This window comes from Delphinus delphis, chromosome 9 (genome assembly GCF_949987515.2).
Source record: "Delphinus delphis chromosome 9, mDelDel1.2, whole genome shotgun sequence".
NCBI lineage: Eukaryota > Metazoa > Chordata > Mammalia > Artiodactyla > Delphinidae > Delphinus > Delphinus delphis.
The window spans coordinates 55,009,985-55,037,255 of record NC_082691.1 but is presented as its reverse complement, the minus strand read 5'-3'; positions in this window follow the sequence as shown (position 1 = coordinate 55,037,255).

The window sequence follows — 27,271 nt, the reverse complement described above, 5'->3', positions numbered from 1 at the left end:
AGTGGCTTCTCTTGTTGTGGAGCACGGGCTCTTGGCACGTGGGCTCAGTAGTTGTGGTGCATAGGCTCCGTAGTTGTGATGCATGGGCTTAGTTGCTCCGTGGCATGTGGGATCTTCCCAGGCCAGGGATTGAACCCGTGTCCCCTGCATTGGCAGGCAGATTCTTAACCACTGCGCCACCAGGGAAGCTCTCCAATTCATACACTTTTTATTTCTCTTGCTTGCATAGATATTCTAGATAGACCTTCCAGTGCTCTGTTGAGTAGAAGTGATGAAAGTGAAAAATTTCAGTCTTTCATCATTTAATTTGATGTTTTTTGTGAGTTTTTCATGTATGTTGTGAGCTTTTATTATGTTGAGGTAATTTCCTTTTATTCTTTGTTTGTTGAGTGATTTTATCATGAAAGGATATTGAATTTTGCCAAATGCTTTTCTGCATCAGTTGAGATAATCATGTTTTTTCCCCTTCATTCTGTTAGTTTGGTGTATTACATTGATAGATTTGTTTGTGAAGCCATCTTTACATTCCAGATAGAAACCCCACTTGATCATGATGCACAATTCTTGTATTGTGTTGCTGAATTTGGTTTGCTAGTACTTGATTAAGAATTTTTGTATCAGTCTTCAAAAGGAATATTTTTCTGTTGTTTTCTTTTTCTGTAGTGTCTTTGTATGGCTTTGGTAGCAGGATAATGCTAGCCTTCGTAAAATGATTTTAGGAAGTGTTCCTTCCTATTCAATTTTGAAAAAGTTTGATAACGATTGGTTTTAATTCTTCTTTAAGTATTTCGTAGAATTTACCAGCAAAGCCATCTGGCCTAAGACATTTCTTTGTCAGAAGATTTTGATTACGTATTCAACTGCTTACTAGTTATACTAGTCTATTTAGATATGTTATTTCTTCATGATTTAGTCTTGGTAGGTTTTCTATTTCCAGAAATCTGTCAGTTTCATCAAGTTTATCCAATATGTTGGCACACAACTGTTCATAGTACTCAATTATAATCCTTTTTATTTTTATAGAATCAGTGAAAATGTTTCCACTTTCATTTCTGATTTTAGTTATTTGAGTCTTCTCTTTTTTTCTTAGCCCATCTTGCCAAAAGTTTTATTGATCTTTTCAAAGAACCAACTTTTGGCTCCATTGATTCTCTCTAATGTTTTTTTATTCTCTATTTTATCTGAATTCTAATCCTTATTATTTCCTTCTTTCATATAGCTTTGGGTTAAGTTTGTTCTTTCTCTAGTGTCTCAAGTGGTAGAGTTAGGTTGTTAATTTGAGATATTTCTTGTTTTTTAATGTCTGCATTTACAGGTTTACATTTCCCCCTTACCATCACTTTCACTGTTTCAAAGGTTTTGGTATGTTATGTTTTCATTTTCAGTTTTTTCCAGTTTTACTTCTGGTACTGATTTCTAACTTCATTCGTTTGGTCAGAAAAGATACGTTCCCCGATATTTATCTTTTAAAATCTATTGAGATGTAATCTGTGGCTTAATATATGGTCTATCCTGGAAAATGTCCCATGTTGCATTGAGATGAATGTGTATCCTGTCGTTGTTGGGTAGAGTATCCTGTATATGTCTTTTAGGTCTAACTGGTTTATTACATTATTTAAATCCTTATTTCCTTTCTTAATTTCTGTCTTCTGTTGTATCCATTTTTGAGAGTGATGTATTGAGGTCTCCAACTATTATTGTAGAGTTGTCTATTTCTTCCTTTAGTTCTATCAGTTTTTGCTTCATATATTTTGCTAGTCTCTTATTAGTTGTGTAAATAATTTTAATTTTTATATCTTCTTGCTGTGGTGGAACTAATAATATATACTATCCTTCTTTTCTCTTCACTGCTTTTGATTTAAAGTATTTTATCTCCTATTAGTATAGCTACCCCTGCTCCCTTTTATTTCTGTTTGCTTGGAATATAATTTCCCATCCTTTCACTTTCAATCTATTTGTGTCTTTAGGAGTAAAGTGAGTTTTGTAAACTTTATATAGTTGGATCATGTGTTTTTATTCATTCTGCCAGTTGCTGTCTTTTAATTGGAGAGTGTAATCCATTTTATTTAAAGTAATTACTGATAAGGAGAGTTTGACTTCTGTCAATTTTCTATTTGTTTTTCGTACACCTTATAGATTTTTTTGTTTCTCATTTTGTGCATTACTGTGTTCTTTTTTGTTTAATTGAATTTTTTTTTTGGTAGTGAAAAATTTTAATTTCTTATTTTCTTTTATATATATTCTGTAGTTGTTTTCTTCGTGGCTACCATGAATATTACATTTCACATGCTAAAGTTATAACATCCTAAATTGAATTTATAGAAACTTAACTTAAATAAAATACAGAAACTCTGTTCCTTTACAGCTCCATGCCCATCCCTTTCAGTTGTTGATATCACAAAATTATATCTTTATAAACTGTGTACCCCAAAACATAAACTAATAATTATTTTAAAGGCATTAGTTTTTTTAATTATGTAGAAAACAACATGTGGAGTTACAAACTGAGGTTATAGTAATACTAGCTTTGGACTAATTTGAAAAATGTATATTAATCTCGTAAATCATGTAGAAAACAAAAAGTAGAGTTACAAATAGTTGTTACAATATTAGTAGCTTTTGTAATTGTCTATTTTTTACCTTTATTGAGGTCTTTATTTTTTCATATGGCTTCAGTAACTGTCTAGCATCTTTTTATTTCACCTTGCTAGACTCTCTCAAGCATTTCTTAAAGGGCAGGTCTAGTGGTAATGGATTCCTTCAGCTTTTGTTTATCTGGAAATGTCTTAATTTTACCCTCACTCTCAAAGGGTAGTTTTTCAGGATATAGCATTCTTAGTTGAAAGGTTTTTGTTTGGTTTTTTGTTTGTTTGTTTTGTTTCTCTTTTAGCATTTTGAATATATCATCCATGCTCTTCCAAATGCCAAAGTTTCTGGTGAGAAATCTGTTGACAGTCTAATTGAGGATACCTTATGTGTGCTCATCCTGGCTCCCATAATCTGTGTGCTGGCTTATTTAGGAACATGTGCACAGCTACCTGACACCGGCGTAGGGGTGGATTTGAGTAGATGCTACTGTGTTAAGAGCTGAAATTAACTGCAGTTTCCTATTCAAGCCTTCCCTTGAAAGTTGCAAGCCTTCAATAGACACTAGAGTTCCAAAATAGTTATATCAGACAGATTCTGCAAGTGCAATTTTGTTGTCTGTTTGGGGAGACAGACTCCTGGTGCTTCCTACTTTACCATCTTTCCAGAATCCTCCCCCATTTGGTTCTTTTTTATAGCTTTTTATTTCTTCTCCAAGGTTTGATTTTCTTTTCTCATCGTGATCATGTTTTTATTGAGCATGGTTATAAGTTATTTTACACCTTCTTATAATTTCAGTACCTGATTCTTCTTGGGATGGGCCTCAGTTGACGTTTTTTCTAGGATCTTGTTTACACATTCCTGATTCTTCATGAGCCAGGTAATTTTTAATTGTCCTGTGCATCATGGATTTTATGTTGTGGAGTCTCTGGATTTTGCTATATTTCTCAGAACTGTGTTGGTGATTTGTTTTAGTAGGTCATTCATTTGGTTGGAGTCAAATTACAAACTCTGCCTCTTGGCTGGCAGCTTAGATATCAGTTCAGTTATTTTATCTTTAGCTGTACACATTTGAGTTTTCCCAGTACATGTGTAGTTCAGGGGACAGCCAAGTATATGAACAGGGTATATAAGCAGAATTTTGGGCTCACATCTATGACTTTCTTACTTCTTTGAATTCACCTTTACTTTTGAATGTCTGCGATTTCCCTGAAATTTTCTCTCATCTTCTAGTATAGAAAGGCTGTGGGTTTTTTATTGAAATTTTAGCCACTTTTGTAGGGCCAACTTCAGTTTACCCTCAGGATAAAAGCTATAGTAACTGAAAACTTACTTTATCCTGGTTCATTCTGGTCCTGTAGAAACTTAGCTATTATGGAAGCCTGTTTTTCCAGTATTTTCTAAAATTTTATGGACTTTAAAAATACTTTAATATCATAATTTAGAGCTTTATAATATTACTTCATTTTATATTCAAATGCTGAATATTTCATGATGATTAAATCTTTCCAAAGACTCCTTCAAACACTTTCCAAAATTGAATTTTTCCAAATTATATTCAGATACTGATAGAATGATTTTACAGCTACCAAAATAGAATGTTTTTCACTTTAGGCATTTAAATTAACCAACTATATGATTAAACTCAATTAGGATGCTGAATATTGTGAAGCAAACTAAAAGTTTATGAAGAAGGTATTTCAGTATTCAGAAGGCTGTAGTGGGAATTTTGTCTCTGTAAAGACCAAAGATTTGTGATCTGTGTTGGTAGTCACCTTAGAAAAAAAATCAAGGGAATAAATTATTGTGTCAAAATTACCTTTATAGGTAATGTTTTTGATGTCAGAGGGCAAACTCTGCTTTCCTTTCTTCTTATAATTGTATCAGTTTCTCACTGTTAAAGAATTCCTCATCCCAAGCTACTCTATTATGTCTGGAATTTGTAGAAAGGTCAGTGAGTCTCAGGAGTTGTGATTACTTTTTCTAGCTGACATTTATTGATCTCATTACCTTCATGCTCATATTTCAAAAACTTCTTTTCATTCTGTTACCATTTCAAAGATGACAGAAATGCTGCAGTGCTCACTGTATTAGAACTGTATGTAATTAAAATCTGTACTCTGTGTTTCATCACAATTTCACTGTCAGAACCACAGCATGTATTATTTATAAATAAGATTGTAATAATTAGAATACACAATGTGCATAAAATCAAGGCTGAACATATAACATATATTTTATTTCTTTTCAAAGAAATGAATGTTGTAAAATCTTTGGGCATAAACCTTTTGCTATTGCTGAATGGTTCACTTGATTCTCACCTCTGCCTGTACTTAGTTTTAAATGACTACTTTCAGAGAAGTTTACACTTTTACATAAGCAGTTATGTCCTATAAAAATCCTAAAAACAAGGGGTAATAAAGAGATGTGAATAGAGGTGATTAAGTAAAATTAGACATAAATGTCTTTCAAATCTCCTTACTAAGACTGATTCGCAAATAGATATATTTATCAAATAAATATATATCTATTTCTAAATAGTTAAGTCCACAATTCTAGCCCAATTTAATTTGTTACATCAAAAAACATTTAAAGGAATTGTGAAAAATTTTTAAGTTATATTTAGATAAGGAGTAATAGGAGTATATATATAAGAATAGCCCTATCTTTTTTCTGTTTAAACCACAATTATACTTAGGGAATCTGTCCTTCCTATTTGCTAAAAGTCCATTCAACCAGAAAGATTTAAGGAGTCTCTCTATGAGAATCAAAAATAGGCCCAGGGGCGCAGTGGCGCAGTGGTTGAGAGTCCGCCTGCCGATGCAGGGGACTCGGGTTTGTGCCCCGGTCTGGGAAGATCCCACGTGCCGCAGAGCGGCTGGGCCCGTGAGCCGTGGCCACTAAGCCTGCGCTTCTGGAGCCTGTGCTCTGCAATGGGAGAAGCCACAGCAGTGAGAGGCCCGCATACCACACACACACAAAAAAAATAGGCCCAGTCATTCAGCTGTCATGATGAATCAGAAATCTAATTTATGAAATATTTTCTAGAGGATGTTTTAGGTTGATTAATTAACAAATGGCTCTAATTTACAGATGCTAATAAATTGTACTTGATTGTTATGACTGAAACCACTATTGAATAGGTCTGCCATTGTTTACTATGTAATCTTAGTTGTTTTTGCTACAGATTTGACTCCTATTAATTTATTTCTGGGAATCACTAATTTCTTTATTCTTCCTCCTAACTTGAGGGATAAGGTTTGGAGAAGCATGGCCTGCCTCTCAGTGCCATGCATGGTTTTGAGGAATCTATTAAGACCCTTAATCTAGAATTTTGTCCGTGTTTTTTTAATTTGAAGTTTCTTGCTTTACTCATATCTGTATGATGATCACTGACACACTGTATTTGTCAGGCAAATGCCAACCTTAAAGTTTGGCAAAAACAAAGGTATATATAGTAATTTTGACTTCAAGGCAAACGCCAACATTAAAGTTTGCCCAAAACAAAGATATAGTAATTTTTGAGCCAATTAGGCTCAAAAAAATTTCTGGATTGAAGACTCTGCTAGCCTTAATAGAATATGCTAAATCCAGGAAATAAGTGTTTTCATGGACCATTTTATAATATATGGATAATATATGTAGAGTTGAGAGGTTCTCTTTATAATAATTGAATTCATCTAGGTGGGCCATAAACTAGTTAAAAAAAGAAAAGTGGTCTATTTTAATGATACCCATGAATTCAGATGTTGGAGGCCACATCTCTGCTTTCATCGCCAAGAAGCTTTTTGTATGAGTATCGTTATGGTTAAAGCTGATTATATGAAATCAAATCAACGTATTTACTGAATATTACATTGGTTAGGTACCATGCTACCTTTAATAGAAAATATGAGAAAGGTTCTGGTACCAAGTACTGGGTTAGTCAGTTACGAGTGTTATTTTATTTGTTCCCAGCAACATAGAAAAGTGTATTAGTTCCATTTTATAGCTGATGAAATAGGTTCTTGGTTAGTAAGTAGAACAGAAATGATTAGATCCCAGGAATGCCAAAATCTAAAGCCCCTTGTGCTATGGTAATGCCTTCAAACTTCTTTGCTCACATAGCCTTTGAATGAATTGTGAAAAATATGTTACTCATGTAAGTTTAAGTAGATAGCTAAAAATTTTAGTTGAAATTTTCAATAGTCATAAAAATACAATTTGACCTATTATAAACTTTCACATAAAAATTAATCTTGGGCTTCCCTGGTGGCTCAGTGGTTGAGAGTCCGCCTGCCGATGCAGGGGACACGAGTTCGTGCCTCGGTCCGGGGAGATCCCACATGCTGCGGAGCGGCTAGGCCCGTGAGCCATGGCCACTGAGCCTGCGCGTCCGGAGCCTGTGCTCCACAACGGGAGAGGTCACACAGTGAGAGGCCCACGTACCGCAAAAAAAAAATTAATCTCCAGATCATTCTCTTAAAACTGTGTCTAATTAAACCTAAGTACCACAATGATTTGATGCTCTCCTTTATTTTTAAAAAGTACACAGAGATTATTTTTATGTTTAGTAGTTTTACATAATACCTTTTTCTCCTAGATCTCTGAGTTTCATTCTACAACCTTCAAAAAATTTTATCTTGAAATATTATTTTTAGGCTTGACATCTTTTATTGATCATCCTATTATACTTTTCTGTAACAAAAATATGTATAATTCAAAATTATGTTTTAAAATTTTCTATAATCATAAGGCTCTAATGTACTAAGAAATATCTTTATAATTAATCTGTGAATACAATTTTTATTAGTTCTAATGTGATCAGAACAATATACATATATTAAAAGACTGATAATTATTAAATATGAACATTAAGATTTATTGGTCATACATTTCTAAATGAGAAAGATGAAACTTTTCCAACTCTTCTATCTATGGATGAATATTAAAAATCGTTAGAATAAGGTAGAGTTCAATCAAGTCTGTTGGTTTTAGTTTCTGCTTTTATGAATGTAATTGCTGAGAATCCATTTCACATAATTAAGTGGATGGGAGTAGAGAAGTATCAATGTTATTCAATTTTTTTGAAGTTTTTATAGACATATGCCAAAAGGCACAAAAATTGTTTTTAATAATATGTTACTGATTTGACTGGACATGCCTTCAATTTTGTTGAAAGAATTTAAATCCAACTGACTTGCAAAACAAGTTGTTAAACGGTCATTAAAGTCATTCACTTGGTCAGCATTAACACCAGTTTTTCAATCAAACTGAACTTTCATTTGATGCCTGGGATAGTTTTATTGGCTAGGGTCAGACTTCACAGCAAGATTCTGGATAGTGAGAGAGAATCTTTTCTTGTGTAAAGTAGGAGGAAGGGTTATGAAAGGGGAGTTGGGAATAAAGAATTGGCAAAACCTATTCTTCCTCAGATCATTATTGGAAGGTCCACATAGAAGCTAAAGATATGAAAAGCATCAATGTTTCTTTGGAAACTAACCACCCTTTAGAAAGTCTTTGTGTATCCTCTGGTATATTTGTATCCAACCAGTATGAAAACCAAAGCTCCATGCCACACTGTGGAAATTGCAGTCTAATTAAAAAGAGTGAACAGGTATTTAATTTCAATAAAACAATACAGATTTTAATAAAAGTAGTTCAAATCCACAGTAAAACAAATGTCACAAGATTGTTTCAGATTAATTGCAATCACACCGCATGTATTTTTTCATTCCATAATTTGTCAATAATGTTCATGCAAACACTGACATTATATATAAGCCAGCATGTAGTATAAAATTGAGTCAAAGAGATCTAACATTCTTTTTATAGTTTAAACACTCAAGTTTTTATATATCTTATCAAATAAAGGTAAAAGAGCAAGAAATTGGTTTCCCTTCAGGCTCTCACCCCAAGGTGGCCCTTGAACTAAGGGCAGAACTGAAATTAGGCAAAAGTTACCAGCAATAATCCCCATCCATACTATTTCTCATCTGTTCTTACTGCCACCAACCACCATGCTCCCTTAAACATATAAACTCTGTGAGCCCCATCTGAGTTTGACGAAGATGTATTACAAACTCTCACAAACATCTTTCTGTCGAATCCTTCAGTCTCATGTTTGACTTTATGTGTTTCATGTAACAGACACGTAGAAGTGCATGGCTATTATAGCTATAGGGTAGATAATAACCCTTTGGTCAGTGTAAACAATCCTCGTTGCCTCTGCAATTTTTAAAAATCTACTCTGTTAATGTTGACACTTCTACTTTCTTCTTCTTCTTTTTACTTTGGCAAACTTTTATTTATTGTTATATATTTAATATTTCTGAAGCATTTTGCTTTAGATATATTTCTTCTAGGCGTAGTATATTTCAAATCAGATGAATCAGTTTCTTTTGCTGAGTGAATTTAAATGAATTATATTCATTGATATAACTGAGATGTCTGTTGTATTAGTTTTCTAGTGCTGAGTAAAGAATAACTACAAACATAGTGGCTTCAAATAATACCAATTTATGATCGTACAGAACTGTAGGTCATAAGTCCAGGCACAGAGAGACTCGGTTCTCAGCTGGTTGTGTTTTCCTCTGAAGCTCAGGTTCTTCCTCCAAACTGATTCAAGTTGTTGGCAGATTTCAGTTCCTTGATGCATGCCTGCTAGGGAGTCACTCTCATGCTCTCAAGTCCATGCCTCATGACCCCTCTATCTTCAAAGTCAGCAATGGAGAACTTCCTGCACATCAATTCTGTGTTCCAGAATTTGAATCTCTTTTCCAGGAAGAGGCTCACCTAACTTATCCTCACCTATGCTCAGGCCTACTAAGGATAATCTCCCTTTCTTAAGGTCAACTGTGCAAGTAGCATAGCCTAATCACAAGAGTGACTGTTCCGTAATATTCACAAAGCCTGCCTACCCTTCACAGAGGGGATTATAGTGCAGAAATTTTGGGACCATTTTGGAATTATGCCTACCATACTTGCCTTTACTTTTATAATCTTACTTTATAATTTATTTGGGCCTTTAAATTTTCTTTTCTAAAAATTTTTAAAAGACTATTTTTTAGAGCAGTTTTAGGTTTATAACAAAATTGATAGGTAGGTACAGAGATTGCTGGAAAAAAAACCCTGCACGCACACATTCATAGTCTCCACCATTATCAACATCATTCATCAGAATAGTCCTTTTTTTTGTTTTTTTTTACCAAAAATAAACATAAGGAATTTTTCTTTGTGAACAAACCTTAAATTATAGAAGTAGGGGCTTCCCTGGTGGCGCAGTGGTTGAGAGTCCGCCTGCCGATGCGGGGGACACGGGTTTGTGCCCCGGTCCGGGAAGATCCCACATGCCGCGGAGTGGCTGGGCCCGTGAGCCATGGCCACTGAGCCTGCGCGTCCGGAGCCTGTGCTCCGCAACGGGAGAGGCCACAACAATGAGAGGCCCGCGTACCGCAAAAGAAAAGAAAAATTATAGAAGGAGTTTGGGTAATGATTAAGCGTATGGTGGTCAAGGGCATAGCTCTGAAGCCGTCACTTAGATTGAGATCACACCTCCTATTCTATGTGACTCGGGGCAAGTTACTTACCTTCTCTTTGCCTCGGTGTCTCATCTGTGTAATGGGAGCAATATTACCTACTCCCCAGGGCAATTTTGATTATTAAGTGACTTAATTTGTGCAAGGAACACAGGGTCCAGGAGAACAGCATTCAGTAAGTGTTAGCTATTAGTATTTCTCTTTCACAGTTACATGGAAGATACTTATCCTGTTTTAAAACCTACTAGATTTCCACTATATGTTGAAACTATATTTCTCTAATCACATATAATATCTACTTCTATGTAATATCTAATGATGAGTTTAGCAAGTATTTGCTATTATGCATGTCCTAGTCTTTATTAACATTCTATTTAATGTCAGGCCTCTATGATAAGTTAACAGAAAATTGAAGAAAGTGAAGAAGCCTGCAATGTTGGTTTATGTGGAAAGGAGATTCATAGGCAAAGTGAACACAGGCTCTTGGGATGAGCAAGGGTCAGATGTGTTCTAGAAAATAGAAAATATGCCAGTGTGACTAGAGGTAAAAAGATGGAGTAGTTAAGAGTTGGGATCAGAGAGAGATCTTTTTTGGGCTAGATGGTGAGGGCATGGACTTTGGATTTTATTCTGAGGATGCTGGAAAGCCATGGGAGGTTTTTAAGCTGAGGCAGGACATGATCTGACTTTGTTTTAAAAGGATGGCCAAGGCTCCTTTGTGAAGAACAGACTGCATGGAGACAAAGGTGGAAGGAGAGAGTGCCCGTACTTGAAGTGGATGTTGATAGTGACTTGGACCAGGGTGGTAGCCATGGAGGTAATTAGAATTAGATTACCTCAAATTATTAGATTATGGATGTATTTTGAAGAAAGAATTGAGAGTATTTATTGTTGGTTATATGTAGTTATAAGGAAAAGAGAGAACTCAGTTACACCTCCAGTGTTTTGATCTGAACAACTGGAAAAAATGGAATTACCATTTACTGAGATGTGGAACCACGGGAGGAAATGCTATGGGGGAGATCAACAATTCACTTTTAAATATGTTAAATTAAAGATGCTTCTTACTTATGTAGCTGGAGAGGTTAAGTAAGCTACTTGAATATATTAATTTAGAGTTCAGGAGTGAGGTTTAGCTTTGAGACACAAGTGAGGAATTTTCAGTAGATTGAGAGTATTTGAAGATGTGAGTTTGTGTAAGATGATTTAGGAAGTGGATGTAGATAAAGATGAGAAGATTACAAGGACAGAGCCCTAGGGCATGCCAATACTGTGCACAGTGATACAAAAGAGGAAGAAAGGGAACAGCCACAGGAGTTATTTCTTTGGGTAGTCCATAGGGGATGGCATCCAGTGAGTGAGTAGAACAACTGAGTTTAGTTAAGAACTTTGTCAGTTCACTCATTCCAACAAGGGAGAACGCAGAGTCTAGTGCTTGGCATAAGAATTTTGCCTGGGTCGGTATAACATGGAGAGAGAACACTTTTTTTTTCTAGTGTAAAATAGTATCTTCTTAGGCATAGTAATTAGGACAATAATAGACCCCTATCCCTTTAACAGGAACTGGAAGGAAATCAAAAGAGAGATAAAGCTCCTTGCTTTGAGTGGAGAGGGCTCAGCAGTGGCCAGAAGCTAAGGGGAAGGGTCACAGAGAAGGAAGACAGGGTAAGGGCCGTAGCACTGTCAAAAAGCAGGAAGGCTGAGTGCACATATCTTGTTTAATAGTACTTTAAAACTCAAATAAAGAACACCTCAAGGCTTCCCTCATAAAAGTCAAGTGTCCAACATGGTTTCAAGATCGTCATGCACTTGTCTGGGGTTGTCATCTCATACCAGGGGCCAAACAGTGTACCTATGAAATTAGATTAGAAATATTTAATTTTATTATTAAATATTATCGGTGACCATGGATAGGTCCAACCACCCTTACTCCAAAGTAAAAGAAGAGAAATATGGTTTCTTGGACAGGAGGCATGTATTTGGAAAATATTATGCTCAAATTAGAGTAAAATTACTGGTACTAAACACCAAACAGAAATATTTATAACTATCTCTTATTGACAAAAATGCAAATAATTTATTGATGAGCTGTTAGAATTTTTTTAACTGTAACAAGACAGAAATATCCAAACACATCCAACTAAAGAGGCTAAATAATCAATCTTAAGACAGATCCAACTTAACAAACTATACAATTTTGACAGACTCTACTGGAATATATTAAACTTTACTTATGTGTTTTTAAGACTGCCTTTGTGGACATTCCCTCCACCTGACCCCAAATTACACATCATTACACATTGAAGAAAATTTTCAGAGGAAAAAAGTGGAAAATGGTTGATAATTTATGAAAAGAAATACAATTTGAAATAAAATGAGACATCATATTTGAGTTAATAAAGTAGCAAAAATTAAAAATATTGATCTTATTATTTTTTGGAGAGAATATGGAGAAAAGGTACTTTCATTTGTTCTTGGCTAGAGTTTAAATTGACACAGCATTTTTGAAGAGCCATGTGGCAATATATGTTAAAGTTGTAAAGTGTCATCAATTCAATTTCTAGGAATTTATCCACACAGAACACTCCCACCAGTGTGCAAAGATGAGTGTTCAGGTAAATTCAGTGGAGCATTCTTTGTACCAGGGAACAATGGAAAGAGCTTAAATATTTATCAATATAGGATTTAATAAATAAGTCATGATGCATCCTATAACCTCTAGATATTATTATAAATATTATTTATATTTATAATATAAATATATTATTATAAATATTCTAAAGAACATTTATTAACTTAGAAAAAAGTCCAGCATATGCAGTTATATTTTCCATTTAAAATACAGAGAGTAGTGATTAAACTGGAGGGTGGGCATGGTGGAGACAATCTGTCTTGAGTGCAGGCAATGTGGGCAATAAAAATGATAGAGAATTTCAGCACAGTAATAAAACCAACTACAAGTAGTCTGCCTTTTATTGTTACCATGAGCTGGTAGTTTACACAATATAAATCAAAAAAATGCCCCTCCCTCTGGGGTAAGTCACTCCCATTGCACACTTGGACCCCTGCCCTTGATTGGCTACTGCTGAAGATGAGAAGATGGGTGAGTAAGAGATGGAGAGGGGAGGGGAGAGGGGAAAGAATGCTAATAAGCAGTAAATTTGGGCATGGCCCTGAGTATTTCAAATGTGGAATCGTAATGTAAGTTTTTGCTGTATTATGAAGAGTCTTATATGCTGTGACATGGGATTTAGCAAACAGAGTCTTTGTAAATAAAATTTTATTGCAACACAGACACGTTTATTCTTTTATGCTTGTCTAGGTTGCTTTCTTCCTACAGTATCAGGGTTGAGTAGTTGCAAAAGAAACTGTTTAAGACCTGAAAAGCCTAAAATATTAAGCATCTGACCATTTACAGAAAAAGCTTATGGACCCCCTGCTATAAGTAATGGAATATTTTAATTATATTCAAGAACAATTATTTCCTATTAGGTTTGAAGTACTTTACTTAATTATTGAATTAGATGTTAATGGCTATTTTGGTCACCAGCAATTTCTTTCACATTTAATAAACGTTTCGTATGAATTTCTAGTTTACATATTTCAGCATTTTTGTGCGATTTATGAGCAATCTATGGGAAAGTTGTCAGCCTTTTAACTAAATAACTGAGACTTTTCTATTCAGTAAGTAGTCTTTATTTATAGAGCCTTGTTTGAACGCTGGGGGTTTTGTGTCTCCTGACTCTTTAGAAATAATATAATAAATATTTTAATTTAATAAAATATGAAGGTAAAATAAAAAGTATTTTATTTCTGCCCCTTTCCATAAATATATGTAGAAGGCATGATTACCAAGTTGCTACCTAGTTTTGGTGAATATGTCTTACCTGTCCCCGCAATTAAGTGCTCATTAAGTTCTAGGAACAAACCTACTATGTTTACTCAAAACTACATGACTTCCTTTAAATTATAGAATCATCCCCTGAAAGAAGTCCAAGTGATTTACACAGGGCCACATTTTAACATACAGGTTAGGTTGTGCTCTCACTTGAAAGTCCATTATTTTTTTATGAACCCACCCCCTACCCTCAATGGTTTACAGGTATCCTCCATATCTTTCTTAACAGAATGTTTGCCAGTAGCAGCTGTTCTATAAACTTGAATCAATTGAATTGTGTTTTCTTCTGATCTCACATTGAAGTGATTGTTGAATAGAGTGATAGGAAACCAAAGCTCCCAGAATATAAGGAAAAAGAGATTGTTGTTATTTGGTAGCATGTCTTCAGAGAAGACCAAGTCTCTAGAGTTTTACCACACCTGCCCTGGAGTTAGGCCTGTCCAGTCCTAATCAACTTTTCCCGCTGGAGATTCATTTCATTATTCGATCTTATAAATGGCACATCACAATATTGGTCATTTTTTTTTCTTTTAAAATCATTGCCTTCCTCTGATTTATTCATTTTACCATTAACTACTGAGCACTTCGCATGCATGAGACTCTTTTCTAGCCGTACGGGAGTATTAAACTGGACAAAATCTCTGTCCTCAGAGGAGCTTATGTTCTACACTCAAATGTAGCTATTCTTGTTCATATTCGCTCCCCCTTTTCCACCCCCGCTCCTGCTCATGTCTTCAAATTTTATCATTACTAAACTAAACCTTTTGCCATGGGATTCTTAGTAAAATGGAAGCCTGAATGCTTATCAATTCTCCACTTCCCAATTGTTTCTTTGTTGAAGGAGGCAGCAAGAATACTCTGTCACTCCCACAGAGGCTCAGCCCTTGCAGACCTGTGATTTCCCTGGGGGAAAGTAATGCCCATCTGCCCATGCTGAGTCCTGGCAGGGTAGGCTCTGTCCTGCTGAACTTCGGGACCTGCAGGAAAGTTAGAAGCTGAGAGAGGGCTGCCTCTTAAACTTAAGAAGACTGGAAAGATTCTCAGTAGTTGATATCTGGTCTGCAGTTTTGTTTTGCAATCATTTTGAGTGTTGTTTTTGTTGACCTGAAACAAATAGACTGCCAGATGTTTCTCTAGCGTAGATGGGTTTAGTCAGGGGCAGCAGAGAATTGTACTTGGGCGTCTGCAAGCATGGTGAGCTATGTGCAAGTCCCAGCCGGGCAAGGGAAGGAGAAAGCTTTTATAGAGAGGAAAAGGAAGTTGTGAGAACAAAAAAAAAACAAAAGGTCTGTGGCTTTTCATTGACTGAGTCCTTGCCAGGAAAGAAGAGGAGCTTTCTTCTTCCTGTTGGGCTCTGTTACTATGGCAGGGTGTGCGAGCGCCCCCTTCTGGTCTCCCAACTCTATTTAATTGAGATTTCTGTTCACTAATTTTTACATTTCTAAATTATATACCCCAGCAAAAGATGTATGGAAAAAAATGAGAGAAGAATAGCAACATCAGGCGATAAAGTGGATGGTTTATAAAGTAGCAAGCACATATATGTAAAATACAACCTCAAAGAGTACGTGTAAAGAAATAAACTAACAGATGCAGTGTGGTTGAGAGAAGCTGTCTGTGGAGAAATCAAGCAATGACTTGAGAAGGCATATTGGAAAAAGAATTGAATTTGAATGAGATTTAGAGGGATCAGTTTAATGAGGAATTGTGTTTAGCTGAACAGAAACTAAAAAGGTAATTTGAATGGAGCGAAACTAAAATTTCATGAAAAATGTTCATGTGTTTTGTACACATACCTTGAACTTGTACAAAATTGTGGTGTTGGTATTTACCAAAAACTTTCCTACTTTGGACTGAAATTTAAAATAATTTCAACAATTTGCTTCATTCTAAATATTTGATCCAAATTATACTTTTCATACTTTTTAGAATACAAATCAACTAAAGCAGATTTTGCTCGTATAAATCACACACACACACACACACACACACACACACAGATATGTAATGAGATTTTGTATAGTCTAAATAAAAATTGCCTTTTCTTATACACTCACAAATAAAAGAGATTTGATCACTGTTTTGGAAATGTCCACCAAATAATAAAATCTTCTCTGGGGACGTTATTAATAGGCCAATCTGATGAAAAGGAAAAGACACATTGAAATGCAGAACATGTTCTTCTTGAAAAGATTGATGTATTAAATATTTATACAAGCACATTAAATTGGCAAGTGTATGAAAACATTATTACGTATTCATCACCTTCAAATCTCATCTTTTTGAAAAGAACTTCTTTCCTATAAAACTAAAATGGATGAGTATAAGTTTTCCAAAGTCACATTTTTCAAATTTCATAACACGGACTAGTTTGTTTTTCAGAGTTTATATTAATTCACGTAAATAACAAAATGAATGTTGGAACTAGAAAAGACTCCTTATATTTATTCAAAATACAAGGAGTCAGGTACCGTTTCATCCTCAGCCTTTCTCCGTAACCCTGCCCTGGAGCCTCTTCATATAAAACTTGCTCCCCAAGAGTGAATATTCACTTTGAGGAATAAATGAGCTCTTTTAGGTCATGGAATCATTTAGCAAACAACTGGTTCTGTGGCCTAAATGTCAAAAGGGAATTAATGTATTTCCAAAGTACCTAACTTCTCCTAGAGTGCAAGAAGTCCAAAATTTTATGGTCTTTGGAAAGTGTTACTTAAATTAAAATTTAAATTGACTACACTTCTCATTAAAAGCTAGAAAGTTGAAATGATTTTATAGAGGCTCTACAAATATTCATGTTTAATATAAACTTCCATATTCTGCTGATATAGTGTTCTGTGTTCTAAGCTTGCTTTCTTCTCCATTTCTACCCCTTTTTCCAGCTGAACTCTTGTCCCATCTCTTACGTTTCCTGACTTCAGTGCTTATTTGATTTTTACCCTACTTCTATTACTGTGTGCTTATTTGATTTTTACCCCACTTCTATTACTATTTTACTCCTATAACATCCAGCTTTTTCATCCCTCTGCCCATTTCCACAAACTTCTCTTACTTTACTGTTCCCTTCTGCTTGCATCTCTTTCCTTTTTCACCTTTCTCCCCGTCTTTGATGTTTTAAAGACTGCCACTTTAATGTGTTATCTTTCCTCACTATGAGTCCTCACCATCTCTGTGTTTTGATAGTTTAGTCTTGGTAACAACCCTAGGGTGGGGTAGTAAGTCATTGGTGTTGGCTCTGTTTAATTTAACTTGCCTATTCCTACCATACATCATAGTAAAAAATAATCTATATTGTAACATGGAAGAGATGAAGGACGAGGAGAAAGAAAAAGATCAGAGTGTGGCTCTAGTTGGCTAATTTTAAAAGAAACTAGGAGTTTAAGGCTGGCTGAAATTAACTTCTTCTGTAATCCAAACCTCTGTCTGTGTGTGGCCATTCCGTAGCCATTTCTCCTTTACTATCCAAATGCATTCACTGCAACCCCATCCTATGTGCTGTATAAAAGGTCCCCTGCCTTCTCCAAATCTCTGCACATTTTCAGGTTTTTGTTCACTGCTCATTACTACTCCCATGCTCCTGCTGAAGGCTGGATTCCTTCTCTGTTTTTCCCCTTTCCTGCACTGCTTACTCTTCCCCGTCCTGTCTCTCCATAGGCATGAAATGCAAACCATGATCACTCGAACCCTAAAGCACCATTTTTTAAGAAAATCAAAAAATCATGTACTGAAGAATGGGGGGTAAAGGATAGTGATTAAGCTCAGGACAGCACAGAAAAGACAGTAGCATCAACGTAAAACTAAGTTGTTTAGTTGGACAGCTGCCTCGTCATGCCCACCTCGGTCCTGCTTGCCATTTTGTGCCGGATTATTTTCTCCCAAGAGATTGTTTCCCACATCCTCCTCTTCCCCCCATTCAGGGACCTCCAACCATGTTCTCCTGTGGTCAGGAAAATATTTTATATTCTTGCTACTTTATTATGCAGAGTGATTTATTTCATTTTGTATAACCACTCTGTATTTATTTCCCATGGCTGCTGTACCAGTTTACCACAAACTGTGTGGCTTAAAACAACAGAAATTGATTGTCTCACAGTTCTTGAGGTCAGAAGTCTGAAATCAAGGTGTCAGCAAGGCCATACTCCCTCCGAGGCTCTAGAGGAGATTCCTTGCCTTGCCTCTTCCCAGCTTCTGGTGGTGCCCGGCATTCTTCGGTTTGTGGCTGCATCACCAATCTCTGTCTCCTTCTTCGCATGACCTTCTCTTCTCTGTCTCTTATAAGGATACTTGTCACTGGATTTAGAGTCCACTTGAGTAATCCAAAACAGTTTCATCTCAAGATCCTTAAGTTAATTACATCTGCAAAGACACTTTTTCCAAGTAAGGTAACCTTCACAGGTTCCGGGAATTAGGGCATGGGCATATCTTTCGGGGAGCCATCACTCAGCCCATTACACAGTCTATCTAAGCAGATTTTGGTTTTCTCAACCTTCACAACAAGAGATAGACAAAATTTTACCATTTAATTTAAAGAAGAAAAAGTAATTCTGTCCCTCAGCATAATTCTATAGTCCTTCTAGGGCTCTTAGAGTGAATTACTGTTAGATTTTAAGTGATGTTTGTCTTCTCATTAAAAGACTCCAACCCGTTAAAAATGGTTAAAATGACATAACAGTTTAAAATATGGGAAAATTATTTATAATATCAAAAACTTAAATAAAGTTTGTATATATTTATACAAATGCCTTTATAATTTATGTATGTGTACATACATGTATTTGTAAAAGTACGTTTGTAATCATTATGTACTACAGCTGTATATTGTGCTTAATCTTAACAAATGATCAATCTTTTCAATATTTTAACATATTTTTTTAATTTACTATTTTTATTTTTTAATTTTAGTTAATTAGGACATATTTAATCATTATAGGAAATATAAATAAATAAACAAAAATTAATCACTTGAAATTCTACCACACCAAAACAAAATAACCAGTTTTGGGACACATACATCCTTATTTTTCTCAATAAATTATGTCCCCATAAATCCATACCTGTAATAGGTATATGAGTCTATACCTGTAACAACATCTACATTTATTTATAATTTTGGTTCTAACAAAGTTGAATCATACAATACTGTTCTATACCAGATTTTTTCATTTCTCCAGTTAATGTTATGTTACACTTTTAATTTTAAATTGTTTTATAATAGTATCATTATTCCATATATAACATATATGTATATATAGTACATCATTGTTTTGATGCTCCATAAATTATTATCATTAGAGATTATTTTCACTATTAAAATGAACACTGTTGGGGCTTCCCTGGTGGCGCAGTGGTTGAGAGTCCTCCTGCCGATGCAGGGGACACGGGTTCGTGCCCTGGTCCGGGAGGATCCCACGTGCCGCGGAGCAGCCGGGCCCGTGAGCCATGGCCGCTGAGCCTGCGCGTCCAGAGCCTGTGCTCTACGACGGGAGAGGCCGCGACAGTGAGAGGCCCGCATACCGCAAAAAAAAAAAAAAAAAAAAAAATTGAACACTGTTAATAAATATACTTTGTTTATTACATCTTTATAAATGTGTATAATTATTCCTTTAGGATTGTGTATAATCTTTATAAATGTATATACTTATTTCTTTAGGATTCTCATGGATGAATTTGTTGGGTCATAAAGTGTGTGGTATGTTGTGGCAGAGACTGCTAGTCAGTCACCTATCCAAATTTCTATTCTTCTTCGCCTCCTGGGTAGTACCAGGAATTTCATTTCCCAGCCTCACTTGCAGTTGGGTGTGACTGAGTTCTAGCCAATGGAATAGAAGAGTGTGCCTCTTTTATGCCATCTGTGGGTTAAGGTTATTAACAAGCAGATGTACTTCCTCCAGGTCCTCTTCCCCTAGGCTGCCTATAAACAGCAGAGGAAGAGGTCTGAAGGACAGAAGAAAGCTGTGCCCCTTAGCCACTGTGTGGAGGGAGCTATCCTTTCACTGGACCAGGAATATCTACCTCAGGGGTTAGTCGATGGAAAAATAAACTTCTGTCGTTTTTGAGCCGTTACATTCTTAGGGTCTTTGAACAATTACTGTTCTATGCTAAGTAATACACTTGGTTTTAGAAGTTTTGATATGTACTGTTAAATTGCATTTCTCAGTCTAAGCAGTGGGGTATCCCTGCTGCTTTTCAACCAAGATTATACTCAAATGTTTATGATTAATTTTAATATTTACTAGAAAAGTCCTGCCAACACTTTCTAGAGATTCTCCTACATTTATTCTCGCACACGACCATTATAATCATGTTGGCAATTTTCCTAAAAAGTCTTAGGGCAGATTGTTAAGGCTGCAGCTGATGTAAAACTATTAACTCTATCATTCGTTCATCTTTAAACCTTATATAGTCTTCTAATTATTGATTGTTATGTTGCTGTGATAAAATGTTTTCTGTATATAGATTTCCAGAGGTAGATTATTTCCTTGTATGAATTTCCCAGAAATGTGGGAATTTGGAAAAATGATAGGACTAAAAATACAATTTTCCATATGGGTTGTAGTTTGTCTTTTGTAAGGAATATGTAAGGACAGTCTCATCAGAGTAAGATGTAAAGACGGTCTCATCAGAGTAAGACAATTTGGCCCCTAAGTCATTATCATTGTGTTTTGATATTAATATTTTAAATATAAAGAAAAAATTTTACCTCAAGGTTAATTTAATTGCATTTCTTGAGTATCAAAATTGAACTTTAAATGAGGTTCAAATGGTTTAAATTCCTTTAATGTAAATTATTATCTTTGTCCACTTATTTTTTGGAGTCTTTATTTGAATAAAGTTTACATATTATTGATGGATTATCCTTCTGGTGATCTGTATTTAATTAAAGCTTCTTTGATTTGATTTTACTTAATTAAACAATTCATCAGGAACTTAGATTCATATAAGGTGTGTGACCTGTGTATCTAAATTAATTTATCCACAAATTTCTAATTAATTATTGTCATTTATTAATTAATATTCCCTTCTCTGTTACTTCCATATGTTACCTATGTCAAATAAAATTTTTTGTTATAAAGTTTCTTTCAGACATTTTTACTATGTTTTATTCTCTTTATACTTATCTTTGTTCTAGAGCATAAAGTTCTGATTATTGGTGTTTTAAAAAGTGACTTGATACCTGATTGAATTGGTCTGTTCTACTAAAAATATTTTTGAGCATCTCTCTTATTATATTTTTGCATTTTAAAAAAGGCTTGTTTAATGGCAAGAAAAGAACTGGGAACTATTTTAATGGGCATCATACAAACTCCACAAAGCAACTTATGTAAAAGTATCTTTTAAAAACTGATAGAGGTGGACGTTCAAGATGGCGGAAGAGTAAGACGCGGAGATCACCTTCCTCCCCACAAATACATCAAAAATACATCTACATGTGGAACAACTCCTACAGAACACCTACTCAACGCTGGCAGAAGACCTCAGACTTCCCAAAAGTCAAGAAAATCCCCACGTACCTGGGTAGGGCAAAAGCAAAAAGAAAAAACAGAGACAAAAGAATACGGACAGGACCCGCACCTCTGGGAGGGAGCTGTGAAGGAGGAAAAGCTTCCACACACTAGGAAGCCCCTTCACTGGAGGAGATGGGGGGTGGGGGGTGGGGTACTTTGGAGCCATGGAGGAGAGTGCGGCAACAGGAGTGCAAAGGGCAAAGCGGAGAGATTCCTGCATAGACGACCTGTGCTGACCAGCACTCACCAGCCTGAGAGGCTTGTCTGCTCACCCACTGGGGCGGGTGGGGGCTGGGAGCTGAGGCTCGGGCTTTGGAGGTCAAATATACATGTAAGTTGCAGAGATTTTTGCCTTACTTGAAATATCACCAGTTGCATGCCCGTCATCCGTGACAACTGCATTGTTCTCACATTCTGCATTTCCTTTAATATGGTAGTCTAGAAACCTACAAAAAGATGAGACACAATGTCTTACAAGGTTCAAGGGTTAAAAATGAAATGTTCAGTATTGTAGGAAATCAGGAAGTGGAAGGTTTCTGTGTGGGGAATGGAAATCTATTTATATCTGAAAGTTAATTAGATATTATGCCTTATTTATAACTAATATAGTCTAATTCATAATGAAAGTATTTTATGAAAAAATATTTAAATTTTCATTAAGACTTTTTGTGTTGGCAGTTTGCCTGTGCAGATGATTTGCATGAAGTGTGATTAATGATAACTAAAGAAACAGGCTAACAGGTAGAAGGAGATGAAAAATTACCCTAATAAAAGAACATTTTATAGGATAACCATTTCAACAACAAAAAAAACTCGATTCTTTGAAATTTTGTGACATAAAACAACTATGTGAAATGTTAATAAAGATAAACTTATAAGCCAGTGTTTACTAGTTTGATTTGTTTACACCAGGCATGAGTTTTCTAGGATAAAGTCTCACAGTTCCACTTCTTTGTAGAAACTGCACAAGGTCACAAGGCAAATAACCAGTTCAACACAATTTGACAGCACAAATGGAAACATTACAAACCAATTCATCTATAACTAGTTGAAAATGTTAAAATAAGCATAGTAAAACTGAAGTTTTCTGGTATATTATTATTTTACTGCTAGATTACATTCTCTGTTTCCTTTCCTTTGAAAGCAGGGACACCTTTGAGAAGGCCAGATCCATTTTACAGCTCATATGGTACTTTTTATGTTGCTAATGGCATAGATGTTTGTATATACCTTCCATAAAATATAAGATATAAGAGCCCTGAGTCACATGATATGAATGACTAATATATAAATTTATATTTGAAATACAATATAATAACTGGTTAATATTAAATAATATTAATAAAATTATGGAACTTATATATGGAATGAGTACATTGTAGGGCTCATTTATTTCAACTATGGTTCTTGACAAAGGTATAGTGGCTCAGTACAATCTTTATTCTGGCTGAGTGACTATGGATTTTTTATAATTATGGGAAGAAAACTGTACCATATTCCACATTCTTACTTGTAATAAAGGTGTGCTTGGGCTTCCCTGGTGGTGCAGTGGTTGAGAGTCTGCCTGCCGATGCAGGGGACACGGGTTCGTGCCCCGGTCCGGGAGGATCCCGCGTGCCGCGGAACGGCTGGGCCCATGAGCCATGGCCACTGAGCCTGCGCGTCTGGAGCCTGTGCTCCGCAACGGGAGAGGTCACAACAGTGAGAGGCCCATGTAACGCAAAAAAAAAAAAAAAGGTGTGCTTCATGGGCATGTGACCTATGTGGTTGCATAGGGTCCCCCGCTGTAAAGAAACTCACACTTGGTTTAATGTTCTGGCATTGCTTTTCTGAAATTCTTAATAATATTTGAACAAGAGGTCTCTCCTTTTCATTTTGCACTGGGCCCTGCAAATTATGTAGCTCTTCTGCCTGTAACCAAATACTATAGCCAAGACTTCCTTGTATTAAATTATCAGTTACCTTTAATGCAAAACTTCCGTCCTCTGCAAAAATATATGGGTTTTTTTCTCCCATACTTTTGTGTCCTTAAGGTTCAAAAAGAGAAATTATCAAGAGTGAGACCAGCATGGTTTTTCTACCAGTCATGTGACTTTTGATTTTCTACTACAACTCTTGCAATTTTCTTCCTCTTAGAAAATATGGGAATACTGTTACAACTGCAAGCTATATTACATAACCTCATATTTTCTCCCTCCAACAAAAAGAATACAATAAATTCCCTTATATACTTCGCCTAGATTCAGTGATTATTAACTTTACAGACTCTGCTTTGTCTCTCTCTATATATTCATACCCACCTATTTTTCTTCTGAATCATTTGAAAGTAAGGTACAGACATTTTGACATTTCACACCTAAATAATTAGCTTACATCTCCTAAAAACATTCTCCTGCATAGCCTCGGTACCACCCAAGACATTTAAACTTGATACAATAATATTATCTAATATTATTCTGATTCAAATTTCTCTAATTATCTCTACAAATCCTGTATAGATTTTTTTAAACCTAGCATCCAATCCAGAATCATACATTATGTTTGGTTCTCATGCCTCTAATTTAGTAAAAACAGCCATATTTGCTAATGTTCCTCCAGAGGATTTTCCACTTGATGAAAGTAGGAGCCCGTGGCTTATCCTTCTTTGATCATCCAAGGAGGCTGAATGATATAGGATGCTGTAAAGAGTCTAGGCTTTGATTCAGATGCACATGAATTCTAGCTCTACCACTTAGCTCTGTGACCTTAGATACAGTCTTTAAATTCTCTGAGCTTCAGTTATATTACCCACATTAAAGCAATTGGTGCGGAGATGAAATGGCATAATGAATATAAAGTACCTGGCATGTGGATGACACTCCATAAATATTTCCTCTTTCCATCCTTCCGTCAGTTTATGCTGATAGTGAGATTTTGGTATTGTTTCTTTTTTTCAATATGCAGTGGGGGATTGAGAAGAAGAAAAAAAGGAAATTTTCTGTCTGCTCATCTTAAGAACCTACATGTCTTGTACCATCTCCAAAGTGATGAGAACAGATTTGATAACATTTCAAGTATACTAAGATTCATTTTAAATTTGAAGAGTATATACAATCAGGTTGTATTTTAGAAATGTGGCACTGGGAAATCAGGAACAGTCAAGTCTGGAAAAGGCACTTTGTGTTTAAATGAATGGTTCCTGCCCTTGAGTGTGACAGGACCATGTTCCAGGAAAAGCAGAAGAGGGTCTCAGCTACAATGAATTACAGTGCTATCCATCCTTCCAGACTCTAGCGGGATTCTGAGCACCAGTAGATATGATGGTGGCAGTATTTCTTGGCATTTGCTGGCAGCAAGGCTCTCTTCTTTCTGCACAGTGTTGTCAAATTAGCGCCATAGCTTTGGGAAACAGTGAAATGAGAACAGCAAAATGCTAGGTAAGCAGCAGGGACTCCTGTTTCCCTTTGATTCTGTCATCTGAAGTCTTTTTCCAGCTCCCGTGCTTCAGGGACTCTTCTTTGAGGAGAGGGAGGAGTGTGGAATGGGATTGGGTGCTCTGCAGTTGGAGATTTTTGGATAGGTTGTGTTTGATTGGTTGTGTATCTCAATTATTGTGGGGAGGCTTTGTCTTTCTCTTGATGACTCAGGGCAACATCAATCAGTATCAGTAGTTTCTCTATGATGTAGTTTTCATTAATCCAGATTACTGAACTGAACTTTTTTTTGTTGTTTTTTTACTTGAAGGTATATCTTGGAAAATACTTTTTAACTAATTCCATGAGGTCAGATTGGTTTCATATCCTTTGCCCTATATTGTCATAGTTCACAGAATAAATTTAGCTGTATGACTTGCTGATGTCATTTTGCAAAATTAGTTATTGAATCTAAGTCTGAGGGAACCTTATCCTAAATTGTTTTCTTGACTTTCATTAAATCATCATACTGTCTTTGTTATTTGATCTACTAGGAGGCAATGCTCAAAATATTAAACCTTGTGCTTTAAGGGAGACAGGGTCCTTTAGTCACTCTCAACCCATTTTTAAACTCCCTTGGGTTCATTTCAGGGGGAAATATCACTATCTTAATGATTTTAACATGTTGCAGAAAAAGAATGCTTTCTCTTCCTCCCTCCTCACCTTCCTTCCTCTCTTCTTTTCTTCCCCTCTTTTTTTTTTTTTTTTTCTTTCTGGCTATCTCTCTTTTTTGGAATGCCTTAAGCATAAATGGAACTTCATCCCTGAAAGTTTGTATTTAGTCATACAATCTTAATACTTAATTTTAATGAAAGAATCACAATATATCTATGGTCTCTTTTACATATACTTCTGATAAAGTTAGGAAACTCATACCTGCTTCCCTCCCTGGCTCTGTGGTAGTCCAGGTCAGCACTGTCAGGGCAGCAGGGTCCTAGATTTCTGGTCTTCTAGCTCTGTCCCGTCACAGGAAGGTGGCCTATGTCGCCTGTGTTAAGTGGAGCCCACACTGAGGAGGGCTCAGATTGAGGGTGAAGGCCTTCACCTACTTCATGGTGGTTCCGAGCTGGGAGTGAGCATGATGAACACTTTCCTGAAGAGCGCACAATATCTGAGTTCGTTGCCTAACCCCATCTCCACATCAGGTCCAACATGTTTCCTGGGAAACTGGTAACCATGCTCTGTTCGTAAGCCTCATGTGAATCCACTTTCCACCAGCGATAAAGGTGAATAAAGAGAACCCAGAATGCTACCCAGTCACTGGGGACCACAGCACTGGTTTGGACTGTTACTCTGCACATGGACCAGAAAAGTACATGGGATTTTAAGCTCACCTCCTTTACTGGTATCAAATGATGACCAGTATACTGATCTTTTGTCCCTTTGCTTGTGCAGGAGATGGCGTGAATGAATGAATTAGCGACCTTAGATTGGTCACAGGAAGAAAGCCCCAAGAAACAAAACAAACAAAAAAATCCACCAGCGTGCCAGGCAGTGGGAGACCAGCTCCATCTCCAATTTGTGTGAGTTGAATATTTTTAAGCTTCCTTGGGTTCTAGTTTCTTCATCTGTAAAATGAAAGACTTAACTTTTTAAAAATATACTTTAAAATTTGATTTTGTAACATATATTAAGGAATGTGCAGATCATATGATGAATATTATCTGCCCCCCAGAATCAACCTCTGCTCCGCCTCCTCTACTGCTTTTAGTGGTTACTAACTACCTTTAGTGGTTACTAAAGGTAACCACTAACCTGACTTCCAACATCATAAACTAGTTTTTGCCAGTTTTTGAATTTCATATAAATAGAATTATACATTATATATTTCTTTGTTTCTGGCTGTTTTTGTTCAGCCGGATGTCCGTGAGATCCATCCATTTTCTTTTGTGTAGCAGTTTGCTTGTTTTTATTGCTATATGATATTTCACTGTATGAGTTCACCACAATTTTTATCCATTCTACAGTGGATGAACATTTGACTTGTTTCCATTTGGGGGCTATTATGACTAATTCTTCAATAAACATCTTGTATGTGTATTTTGTTGATCACATAGATATGCATGTGGCATGGAATTGCTGGGTCATAGGTTAATGTGAATACTCAGTTCTAGGAGATGTTACCAGCAGTTTTCTAGAATCGTTGTATTCATTTCAGTACATAATATGTTGAAGTTTCAATTATACCTTATCCTTGCTGATATTTGGTACTGTGAGTATCATTCACTTTAGCTATGTTGGTGGATATGTATTAGTATCTCGTTGAATCTTCAGTTTACAGCTCAAAAAATTTTTATACACAAATTCACATACACA